A 12055-nucleotide genomic window follows, 5' to 3' on the forward strand; every position below is an offset into this window, starting at 1 on the left:
TTGTTGCTGATGCTCTTAGCAGGTTATCTATGTGGATTTTAGCTCATGTAGATATGGAGAAGCGGGAATTAGTGAAGGATATTCACTGCTTGGCTAATCTTAGAGTTCGTCTCTTGGACTCTGAGGGTGGTAGTGTGATAGTATAGGAAATGGTTTGATCATTTCTTGGTGAAGAGATTAACGAAAAACCAGTGCTAGATCCTATCTTGATGAACATCAAGAGCAATATTAGTAGGAAAAAGGTCATGGTGTTTGAGATCAGTAGTGATGGTACTTTACGGTACCAAGGGAGGTTGTGCATTATTGATGTTGATGGGTTGCAACAAAGGATCATGGATAAGGCACATGAATCGCGCTACGTTGTACATCCCAGCTCGATGAATATGTATCATGATCTTAAGGAGATGTATTAGTGGAATGGTATGAAAAAAGATGTGGCTGATTTTGTGGCCAAATTCATTGTGTGTCAACAAGTTAAGGTTGAGCATAAGAGGCCTGGTGGGTTGTATCAAGAAATTGATTTTCTTGAATAGAAATTGGAGGCAATCAATATCAATTTTGTTACGGTCTTCTTTAGTCTTAGAACCAATTTGATTCGGTTCGGGTCATTGTGGATAGGATGACGAAGTATACCCACTTCTTGCCAGTGAGGAGTACCTTTTCGTTGGAGGATTATGCAAAGTTGTATCTTTAAGAGGTTGTGAAGCTGCATGGGGTACCTATTTTGATTATCTCTTATCGTGGTATGCTATTTTCATTTAATTTCTGACGATTTTTAGAAAGGGTTGGGTACCACGGTAAGTCTGAGTACTACTTTTCATCAGTAGTCAGATGGGCAAGCGGAGAGGATAATTCAGACATTAGAGGATATGCTTCGAGCATGTGTGATTGATTATGGTGGCAATTGGATTGAGCATCTGCCTTTGGTAGAGTTTGCTTACAACAATAAATATCATTCTAATATTGGTATGTCCCCTTTCGAGGCATTGTATAGTAGGAGGTATAGATCTCCTATTGAGTGGTTTAAGTTTGGTGAGGCGGATATGTTGGGTCCAAACTTGGTTTATCAGGCTATGGAAAAAGTAAAGGTGATTTGGGACAATCTTAAGGCTGCCCAAAGTCACCAAAAGTCCTATGCGGATGTAAGGCGTTGAGACTTGGAGTTTGAGGTTGGGGATAAGATATTCTTAAAGGTATCTCCCATGATGGGAGTAATATGATTTGGTAAGAAAGGGAAGCTCAGTCCCCGGTATATTGGTCCTTATATGGTTCTACGAAGGGTTGGTAATGTGGCTTATGAATTGGAGTAGCCTTCTAGTTTGAGCTCCATTCATCTGGTATTTCATGTTTCCATATTATGGAAGTGCATTGGTGATCCTTCTTTGATTGTTCCTTTGGAGGGGTTGTGTATCTCAAACTCTCTATCTTATGAAGAGGTCTTGGTTGAGAACTTGGATAGAAAGGTTTGTCGATTGCGAACCAAGGTGGAAGAAGCTACATGGGAAGTGGAGGAGGACATGAAGTCCAAATATCCGCATCTGTTTTCTGCTGCTGGAATTCACGCGGAAGGTATGTGTTCTTGAATACATCTTTATTTTCTAAGTTTGTTAAGGGAAAGATTAATATATGTGCATCTTTGTTTTCAAACTTTGTTACGGGTTTAAAGGATGTTTGATAATGCAATGACTCGTATATGTGTTTACCCCTACCTTGTCCATCATTTGGGGAAGAATATTCCTAGTAGGGAGACTGAAACACCCTGGTTTTGGGCCCTTAGAAAATTTCCTAGATTTCTAGTTTCTAGACAAGATACGACTAAGGGAAATAAGTCATACATTGGGATACGAGTGTTATGGGTTAGTCGTATGTTGACCAATATTGGTTGGTGGGTTGGATTTGGTTTCTGGAATGGGTACGACTTAGGTGGTATGAGTTGTATTTCTGGATATGGGTTGCTTGGTTACTTCATTTAATCTTAGGCTTGGTAACTTAATTTAGATCTGAGTACGAGTGGCTCACCAGGAGTCGTAAGCCATGGTACGAGTCGTATCATGGACTCATATGGTGTTCAGTGTTCAATCCTCTTAGGATTCTATTCTGCCAGGGGTACAGATCATGGGTAATAGTCATATACTTAGATACAACATGGTTTGGGTGAGTCGTACCTTGGATAGTATTGGGTCCAAGGGAGATGGCCTTGGGTACTAGTGGTGCGTACCACTCGTATTGGAGGGTACGACTAGTATGGATAGTCGTAACCGCCTGGCGAGATTTTTGGGAGTTTAAGCGAGGGAAATCTAGACATTTCCCCACTTAACCTAATAAGGCCCCACGATTTACATTCCTATTAGGAGGTTACTTTTCTTATTATTCTATTCATTAACACTTAGAAACTTCTCTTAAACACTCTATAATTCTATCTAAGGATTTTGGGGAAAGGAAGGCTAGGGTTTCATCTTGAGGATTTATTTAGGGATCTTGTTGGTGGTTTCTCTCCATCATCTTCTTAGTTAAGGCATTTTCTCTTCCTTCATTGTTCGTTCCAACTAAAGGCATGATTTTAGACAATGTTTTCATGGTTTGATTATTGCATGGTTTAGGGTTTTCAAATATGATTTGGACGTTTTGGTTGTAAATGCTTGGTTATGGTTTTCCTATGCTTTAATTATGCTTTAATGGTGGTTTTGAATAATTGGATTGCATTGGAATGGTTATTGGTAATGGATTTTGGTTTTGGAAATACAATGCCCCAACGTGTTTTATAAAATGACTATTACAATGCTTTCATTATAATATTTGGTTTTCAATGGAACTTATGCATGATTTAAACTTGGTTATGGAACCCTAAATGATATGAATTATTTAAATGGTTTTGGAATGGTTTGGCTTAAATAACATACTTGTGGGGTACAAGGGAATCCCCCAAGTTAATATGGTAATGAATACTTGTGGGGTAGTTAATTGGATAACACAGTATATGTGCACATGGGTATCCCTTGACCACTAAAAGGTTTGTCTAGGGACAATAATTGCAAGTTCTAGTCGGTATGACGATACCACTACTAATATCCTTGGTTAATAATAATGGTTTGGTCGATTGGAAAGGGTTTCAATTAGGCAGTAATGCTAGGGTGTGATAGCTAACCGTGAAGGAGGGATTTCAATGAACGAACACTGGAACTCATGTTTGTCGACATGATGGGTAGGGAATGACGACCCTTTTATGATACTATAAGGTACGCGGAAATCCTCTAAGTACACTGTACATATGTATTATGGAGAGTGAAGGGTACATGGGAATCTCCGACTCTTATGGTATCTCCGGTTCGTGCGGCTACACGCATTGGGGATTATTCAGGGGGTTACACTGGACCCATATAGCTCATTGGTGGTTAAGGACAATTAAGCTTCACATACCCAGGCAAATTGTTTAACTGCATGCTAAACCCTATTCCCTTTCCCGAAATGGTTATATATATGTGTATGGTTTGTATGCATATGGGTTGTTTACTTGGTTTTACTAGTTGACATTATTTTATCCTTATCCTGAGTTCATGCTAGAGTTTATCCGCTAACCCATATTCGAGCAGCTATATCCCTACGCGATGCAGGAACTGGCCGTTCTACTACTCCTGCTTAGCTATTGGACATTCGGGATCAACTATTGGGTTGAAGTGGTGATCTTTCATCTCTCCAGAAGGCTCCATTTCATGGACGTTATTTCATACTTTGATTATACTTTGGATATTGGTTTTGGCTATGGTTGGGTGCATATCCCAATCAGATTTTGTATTCTTTTGATTAGAGGTTTTGTGAAACTACTATGGGTTGGAATGGGCGGGATCGGTAGGGGTGTCAGCCTTAGTATTGGCATTGGTATTGGGGCTGATACCAGTTGATTGCATTGTTGGTTGTTCTATCCTCTTATGTTTTTTATGGAACTTAGTTTGGTTATTATTTTGTTATGATTGGATTCAGGGTTTGGTTCGGATAGTTGGACTCGGTTGGATCGGTCTCCGTAATAGAGCTATCCCAGAGTCTGTAATTTGTATGGTTACAGTATCTTGTTATATGCTCAAAATTCATCCAACTCAGGGAAGGAGGCTGGGGGTTGGGTTGGGTAACTGGGGTGGTCTCCGTTCCTCGTTGGACTTGGGATGCCTATTGCGACAAGGCCCCCGGTCGGGTCAGGTCGTGTAAAGTTGTAAGATCGTATTTTAGCTGGAATTGTATCAATTACAAATATAATAATCAATAATATGCTGAATCTATGCATGCCATCACTAGTATTCAGTCAGTGAAATAATAAGAGCCATACCCCATCTTCCTACGTGTATTTAACCATATAGATGTATCATTAACTGTGATCGTATCCTTTACAAGGATAAAAACTTCTCGGATGCCTAATCGATATCATAACACAGCCTTTGGCCCATTATGTGTTCGAAAAAATCATAACATCAAAATCACAATCTTAGGCCCACATATGTATCCAGAACTCGTATCAATAACCATGTATATAAACAATCTCATATTTATAAGTCATATCCTATTTATAATCATCTCACATATAGGAGGCATGATATCAATAAGAATATAACATCTAAAATATATCTCATTCTATAGGTCATACATTATGACTATGAGGAATGTCACCTCTCTATGTCAATTATCATATCTAAGAGGAATATCATCTCTATACGCCCAAAATCATTAAGATGAAAATCATCTATAACGATCCAACATCATGTCTAAGAGGAAATAGCATCTCCATGAGCCAAATATCAAGTCTAAGAGGAAATAACATCTCTATGGGCCAAATATCAAGTCTAAGAGAAAATAGCATCTCTATAGACCAAACATCATATCAAAATGGAAGTAGCATCTCTATAGGCCCAAATATCACTATGCGGAAGAAAAATACATCATCATTCAATAAGCCACGAAGTAACCTTATACTAAGGTTTACTAGCCTCAACTACACCTAACATCCGCAGCTAAGTCCACAAGGCTAACTCAAGTCTTGGCCTAAGTGGGCCGAACAATCCCACTTCTAATCCTCAATTTCCATAATTAGACACAATATACCTAAACTGGGATAAGGTATCTAGTTCAACTTCTAGATGTCATGTAAGACATTCTAAAGCCTAAGATAGGAACTTCGACTAGAACAAGGGCATTCAAGTCACTCTACCCAAATTATGATTTTAATACCACCACAGTAACCCAATAAGATTAAATATACTAATAATGGTTCCAATTCTAAAACCACATCCCAAACCTAGCATTATATTGTATCCATGCTACAAATTAATCCAAACTAGGGACAAGACAATAGGATTCTAAAAGGTTACAAACATACCATCTTATGGGTCCCAAACCCTCATCTAATCCCCAAATGCCAATAATCAAGGCTAAGTTATTCTACTCATAATCAAGCCTAACATTCATATTCACATGCCATATATAACATACATCAACTTCAAAGAAGAGTAGGTAGAAGGATACCTCAAGGTCGAACCACAAAACCTCAAATTATTCACCAATGTCTATCTTCACTTCATAATCCCAAAATACCATTACACTATCAAAATCATAATCTACTCATCAATACGAGTCAAACGATACTCATATTGCACTATTGTGCTTCGTGTCAAAAATGGCACCAAAAATCTCAAGTGGGTTCCACGTATGGAAAACGCAATTATGAGGTTAACCCAACATGATATCAAGCTCATACATCATCAAGGAACCATAACCCTCAAGAAATGGGTGAAGACAAAGCTAATTTTTGGCTAAAATCAAGACTAGGTGAATTTGGAGTTTTGGATCAAAAATCAAGAAATTCATAAATAAAGTGGTGAAATATTACCATAATCCGAATGAAAATCATGATAATGGATGTTTAGCAAGTTCCCAAGTCACCCAGAATGATCAGTTTTCAGTTATTACACTCATTTTGAGGTTTCTAAGTCTAAAAGATAAAGGGAAAATGCCCTAAAGGTGTATTGGGTATATATTGCCCTTACATGTAAAGAGATGTCGCTATCGCGATCCTATACAATTTTTCGCAATCGCGGTTGCTCCCTTGGGCACCAGATGATAGCAAAATCAAAATCTTGATTTTGATCCTCGAAACTCATTTGGAGTCCAAAGAACATTATCCAATAGTGAATTTTGAGTGTAAACTACATTTCAAATCCATTGGAATTATTAAAACATTCATCTGATACTATTTAGGAAAATATGGGGCCCATACATATAGTTCTATTTTTCATAAAATCTGCGTAATGGCCAAAAATAAATTCGGAAGCCTTGGGACCTAAACCAAGGGTCCCCCTAGCCTAAAATTGACATTCTCTGAGGTTTTTTGACCAAATATGGGTCCCACATTCGTATTCTGATTTTTCAAATTTTTGATCAACAGGTCGAAATTAGCTCGGGTGCGTTGGAACCCACAAAAGATCTACCGAGCCTAGAATTGATATTTCAAATTTGCTGGAGCAGTCAAAATTTGCATCCGAGATTGTTTCATTGATGTTTTCTCCCGATGGCCATTTGGAGCCAACGAAAACTTTAAAATAGGGAATTGACTCTAAAAATCAAATGAACTGCCCGGTAACCAAACCGTCGGTTCCAGAAAATCATAAATGACTTGGGGCAACTATAGAGAAGATCAAAAAGCTGAAGATAAGCAAAAATATGAAAAATGACTTGAAGGGTCATTACAAAATAAAAGTGAAGGTGGGGTTGAATTTATATTTTTCAATTTTCTCAGTCAACTTACTATAACAACCTATCAACTGTATGAATAATATAAAAGAAGAAAAGTAGTTGAAGAGTTGAAAATGCTGAAATATAAATATAACACCAGGTATTTTATACTAGTTGCAAGGGATTCTATTAGCTCTTTTGGTGAATATGGTTAATACAAGATTTGAGAGTATAGATTTTTCATCTATACTCATGCTCTCTTATATTTTCTCTCTGTCTTTTTGATAGACATCAAACTATAGAGATTATAATGCTTAATAAAAGCAAACAAAAGAGCTAAAGAAGGTTGAGAAAAATGTATATCTCTTCCTTAATCCTTTAGATAATAAAGGCTTGGTTACTAGCCATATGAAAGATTTTAAAATAAAGGCAACCCAAGAGATTTGAACCTTGGAAATGTAAATTGAAATATTATATTTACAAGAATAAGGTTGGACCATTATTATGGTCCCTTCATTTAATAGACTCACAATCATTTTCTTTAATAAAGGATTATTGATATTTGAAAAGATCTTCTTTCCTTTGGTGAAAGATGTCGATTTGATATTGCTTGATTTATGGAACATTGGTTTGATAACGACACATAAATTATTGATACCTTTCCTTTAAGGCATAGATTCTTGGACAATATCCATTGCTTGTAATTAATACTTATTCCTTTTGTTAATCTCAATCAAGAAAACTTCATTTACTCTTGTACTCAATGTATATAGTCCCTTAAAAGTTGTCATAACTTCAAATTAAACACTAATAATTTCCCCTTTTTTAATGGTTTCCAACCTAATACAATAAAGTAGTTTACTTCCCAGTTAAGCCCGTCGCTCCCCCCGAATAGTTGGCTGGTTGAAATTTGGCACCCCGTTAGGAGTCGACCTATGCTTGTAAATCAATTCACACCCTATTCAACATCATTCAAACAAGATGAGTAGCATACAAAAGTAGATAGAGCAAACAAAGATATGAATAAAACACTAACTCACAAAAGCAAGCAATTATGATCTTATGCTCAGATATAGACCCAAATCAAAATAGAACTATCACGATAGAAAAATAAAGGTCATGATGGCACTTGTCGTGGTGTACCTTGACAAGTAAACCAATCACCCAAACCAATACAAAAAAAGAAAAGAAAAAATAGAAATATCCCAAGGTAAGGCTTCTAGAACAAAGCCGAACCATATAAGTAATCATAATAATGCGGAAAGAACTTATCCAAAATACCAATCATGCCCAAAATTAGATATAAATAGTGTAAGAACTACTAATACAACCCAGAAGTCAGATACATTAGAAAAATAATCACAAAGGAATAATATTTGCCTCTGAATACTAATAAAGACATAACTAACCGCTACCTTGGAAGCTCTAACAATCGCCCGAGTCAAGCAAGATGAGGCACACTCGAGCTAGGACCTACACTGAAAGGGCGCAGTAGGCATGATTACGGTCCACTTGTACTTAGTAGGTATCATAGGCCGACCAAGAAAAGTAGTAAATAAAGCATATAAAATATACACTAAGGGCACGTCACCAACAAACAGAAAATATCCTACAATGGTAGCCCACACCGCTTGCACTAACAGTTCTAATATCTCACATATATTGCAACATCACAGCAAGATAGAACAAAAGTACGATTATATCACATATAAAAAGAACAAGGGGAACATGCATATACATGATTATCGAATACAAGTAAAAAAAGATATGATAAATACATAGATGACAAGTCAATATGGCAACACAACACAACGTAGCACAATAAAGTAAGTGCAATGTATATGATGATGATGATGCATGAGGTCGTCGTACAACCTCCAGGATTATCACATAATCCCCGGCTACACCTACAGAGGCAAGCCTCCCAATGCAGGACTCATGGGGGGTTCTCAAACCCATATACAATCCACGTATCTCATACCTCTTTTTTGAAACATCCCTCGGAAAGGTTTTTATAAGGTGTTACAATATCTCTTCCTCGGTACATCCCTCGGGGAGGGTTTTAAAAAGGTATTACCAGTGTTTCTCAGATATTGCCACAGTGGTACCAATGTTTCATGAATGACTATGATATGAGGATGTAATTCTCACAACCAATCACAATGAGTATTTATTAAATCAACCACAATGATATATTTCCACAACCATGTGAGCCAATATCCCCTCATTATTTCAGTTTCATCCACAAATTTTCACATATCTCATATGAAAAATAAAGTTTGAATATAATCACAACACGCCAATGGTACCATATTAAGCATCTTAACAACACAATACAATTATTTGCATGTATTCAATGCTATTAATATTACATAGGACCCCACTCGGTCGCACATATCACATAATAACTCAATTTCGACAATATAGGCCCCCACACGGGCCCAACACATAAATGGCCATTTTTCATGATTAGTTCCCACCCTTAATATGCATTTTGTATCATCATTTACTACTCAACCCAGTCTGAAAGAGTTAAGCCATAACCTACCTCAAATGCCGAAATCGGTCCACTACACTTCGAACCCATAATCTTACTTTTCACGAACAATCTTGAACTCCACTAAAACTATTAAATATAGAATCTACGTATCCAAAAAGAACCAACGACACCCATATTGACTACTTTTGGTTCAGGGTCAAAATGGACCCCCGGAACAGGTTTTCAAAAAAATGGCAAAATCAGAACTTTACTTCAAAAACACATTCTCCATATTTTTAGGAATCTACAACTGAATACCCAAGTCAAATCAAGTCAAAAATGAGGTTCAAATTAAAGAAAAACTATTTTTAAGCTTTACCGGGTCAAAATCTTTGAAATACAGGTTAAAAACAAGAACCAGAGTTGTTTTAAGGGTTAAATTGATGAAAACAAGTAAGTATAAGGTAAAAATATTATTCAAGTGAAACAAAGTGAAATCGGGGTTTAAAATCAAGCCTTGAGATTTTTGGAATTTTGAGAAATTAATCAAGAAATTACTAAGAATAGGGTGAATTCTTACCTTAAATCCGTAATAAAATCAAGAAATGAGTGTTAATCTAGCTTCCCATGCTTCCAGAAACTTTAATTTTAAGCCCTACACTATTTTAGGGTTTAACTCCCAAGAAGCAAGATGAAAATTATTAAAATGGGTCATAAAGAGGTGAAAATGGGTCAGACTTCGACGGGGTGCCCAGGATTCGTTTGAAGTCCGATACATGCAAACGAACTACGCAACCATAATAAATTCAATGTTCCGGATGCAATGGAGATATCAGATTTTTTAAAAAATATCATTTTCACAAAGTTGACCCCTGAAACTCAAAATCACAATTTTCCATGAAATGAGATTTAAAAGCTATAAAATCATACCAAATATGCTAACACCCTAAAATTGACATTCTGGATCTGTTGGCGAAGTCATATTTTCCATCCGAGGTCATTTCGACCAAATATGGATCCCACACCTAAATTTCCAATTTTTTAACTTTTCTTGATCACTAGGTCAAAATGAACTCGGGTGCATCGGGATCCGAACAAAAGGTCTACCTAGCCTAAAATTGATATTGTGGCTCCTAGCGTAGTCAGTTTAGTCATCCATTGCACAGATCAAAAGATATCCACATAAGTCCAAAATAAGGCTCTCGAAGCCATCAAAAATCATAATATTGCATAAATAATACCAAAATGCATCAAAAATTATGTCAATCACTTCCACACCCCAGAAATACCATAATACAGCTACGGGGAGGGGTAAAAGAGTCAAATCACATAAAATCACAAATTTCACATATTTCATCAAATTTTTAGGTCATTACATCATCCACCACTAAAAATCTAGTTCTTCCTCAAACTAAACCAAAAGTAATACTTGAATCAACAGATAGTTGGGATAAGAACTACACATATCAGACTCAACCTCCTAAGTAGCTTCATCTACAGGTCGATTTTGTCGTTGGACCTTAACCCTTGGGATCACTCTAGAGTGCAACCGCCTAACATCCCTAGCCAAAATAGAGATTGGCTCCTCAACAAACAACAACCGCTCATCTAGCTGAACTGACTCCCAACTAATAATATGAGACTTATTCGGAATATAGTGATGAAGCATAAAAACATGAAAAACTGGATGAACAACTGATAGTTCAGGGGGAAAAGACAACTCATAAACCACATCACCACTAGTCCAAAGAATCTTAAATAGACCAATATACTTGGGGCTAAGCTTGCCCTTCTTCCCAAACCTCATCACACCCTTTATGGGTGAAACTCAAAGGAAAATACGATCACCAACACCAAATCTAAAGGCAAGAAATCTACGATCAGCATAGCACTTCTGCCTACTCTAAGTCGCTCTAAGTCTATGTTGAATTATCTAAAATCTATCCAAAGACTTACAAGGCAAGTCCGTACCTCGAGGTCTCACCTCTGAAACATCGAACCAGCCTATTAGGGAGCGACACCTACCATACAATGCCTAAAAGGGAGCCATAACAATACTGGAATGGTAGCTATTATTATATGAAATCTCTGCTAAAGCCAGATGCTGCTCCCACTGGCAACCAAAATCTATCACACATACACAAAGTATATCCTCTAAAACTTGATTAAACCGCTCTGACTAGCCATCAATCTGGGGATGAAATGTTGTGCTAAGATCAACCCAAGTACCCAACTCCTCTTGTAAAGTCTTCCAAAAGTGAGATGTGAACACATAACCTCGATCTAAAATAATGGACACGGGCATACCATGCAGACATATAATCTCACGAATATAGATACGGGCCAACCTCTCAGCACTGAATAAGACCTGAATTAGAATAAAATGAGCTGACTTGGTCAATCGATCCACGATGATCCAAACACTGTCAGAACCATGAGATGTATGAGGCAAACCAGTCACAAAGTCCATGGTGATCCGTTCCTACTTCTACTCAGGAATGGGTAAACTCTAAGGCAACCCACATGGTCTCATATGCTGGCCTTTACCTACTGACAACATAGGCAATGAGCCACAAAATCTGCTATATCTCACCTCATGCCACCCCACCAGTAATTCTGCCTCAAATTATGATGCATCTTAGTCACACTTAGATGGATAGAATATCTAGAACAATGGGCCTCCTCCAAGATCAATCTAATCCAGTCACCCACTCTCGGCACACAAACTCGACCTTTAATCCACAAAACTCCATCTAAATCAAGTGAGGCTTCCTTATCCTCCCTACTCAATACCTTATCTCAAATCGACTTCAATCTAACATCATCAAACTAATGAGGTCAAATATTCTCCATCAAAGAAGA

Source organism: Capsicum annuum, chromosome 6, assembly GCF_002878395.1.
Source record: "Capsicum annuum cultivar UCD-10X-F1 chromosome 6, UCD10Xv1.1, whole genome shotgun sequence".
Lineage (NCBI taxonomy): Eukaryota > Viridiplantae > Streptophyta > Magnoliopsida > Solanales > Solanaceae > Capsicum > Capsicum annuum.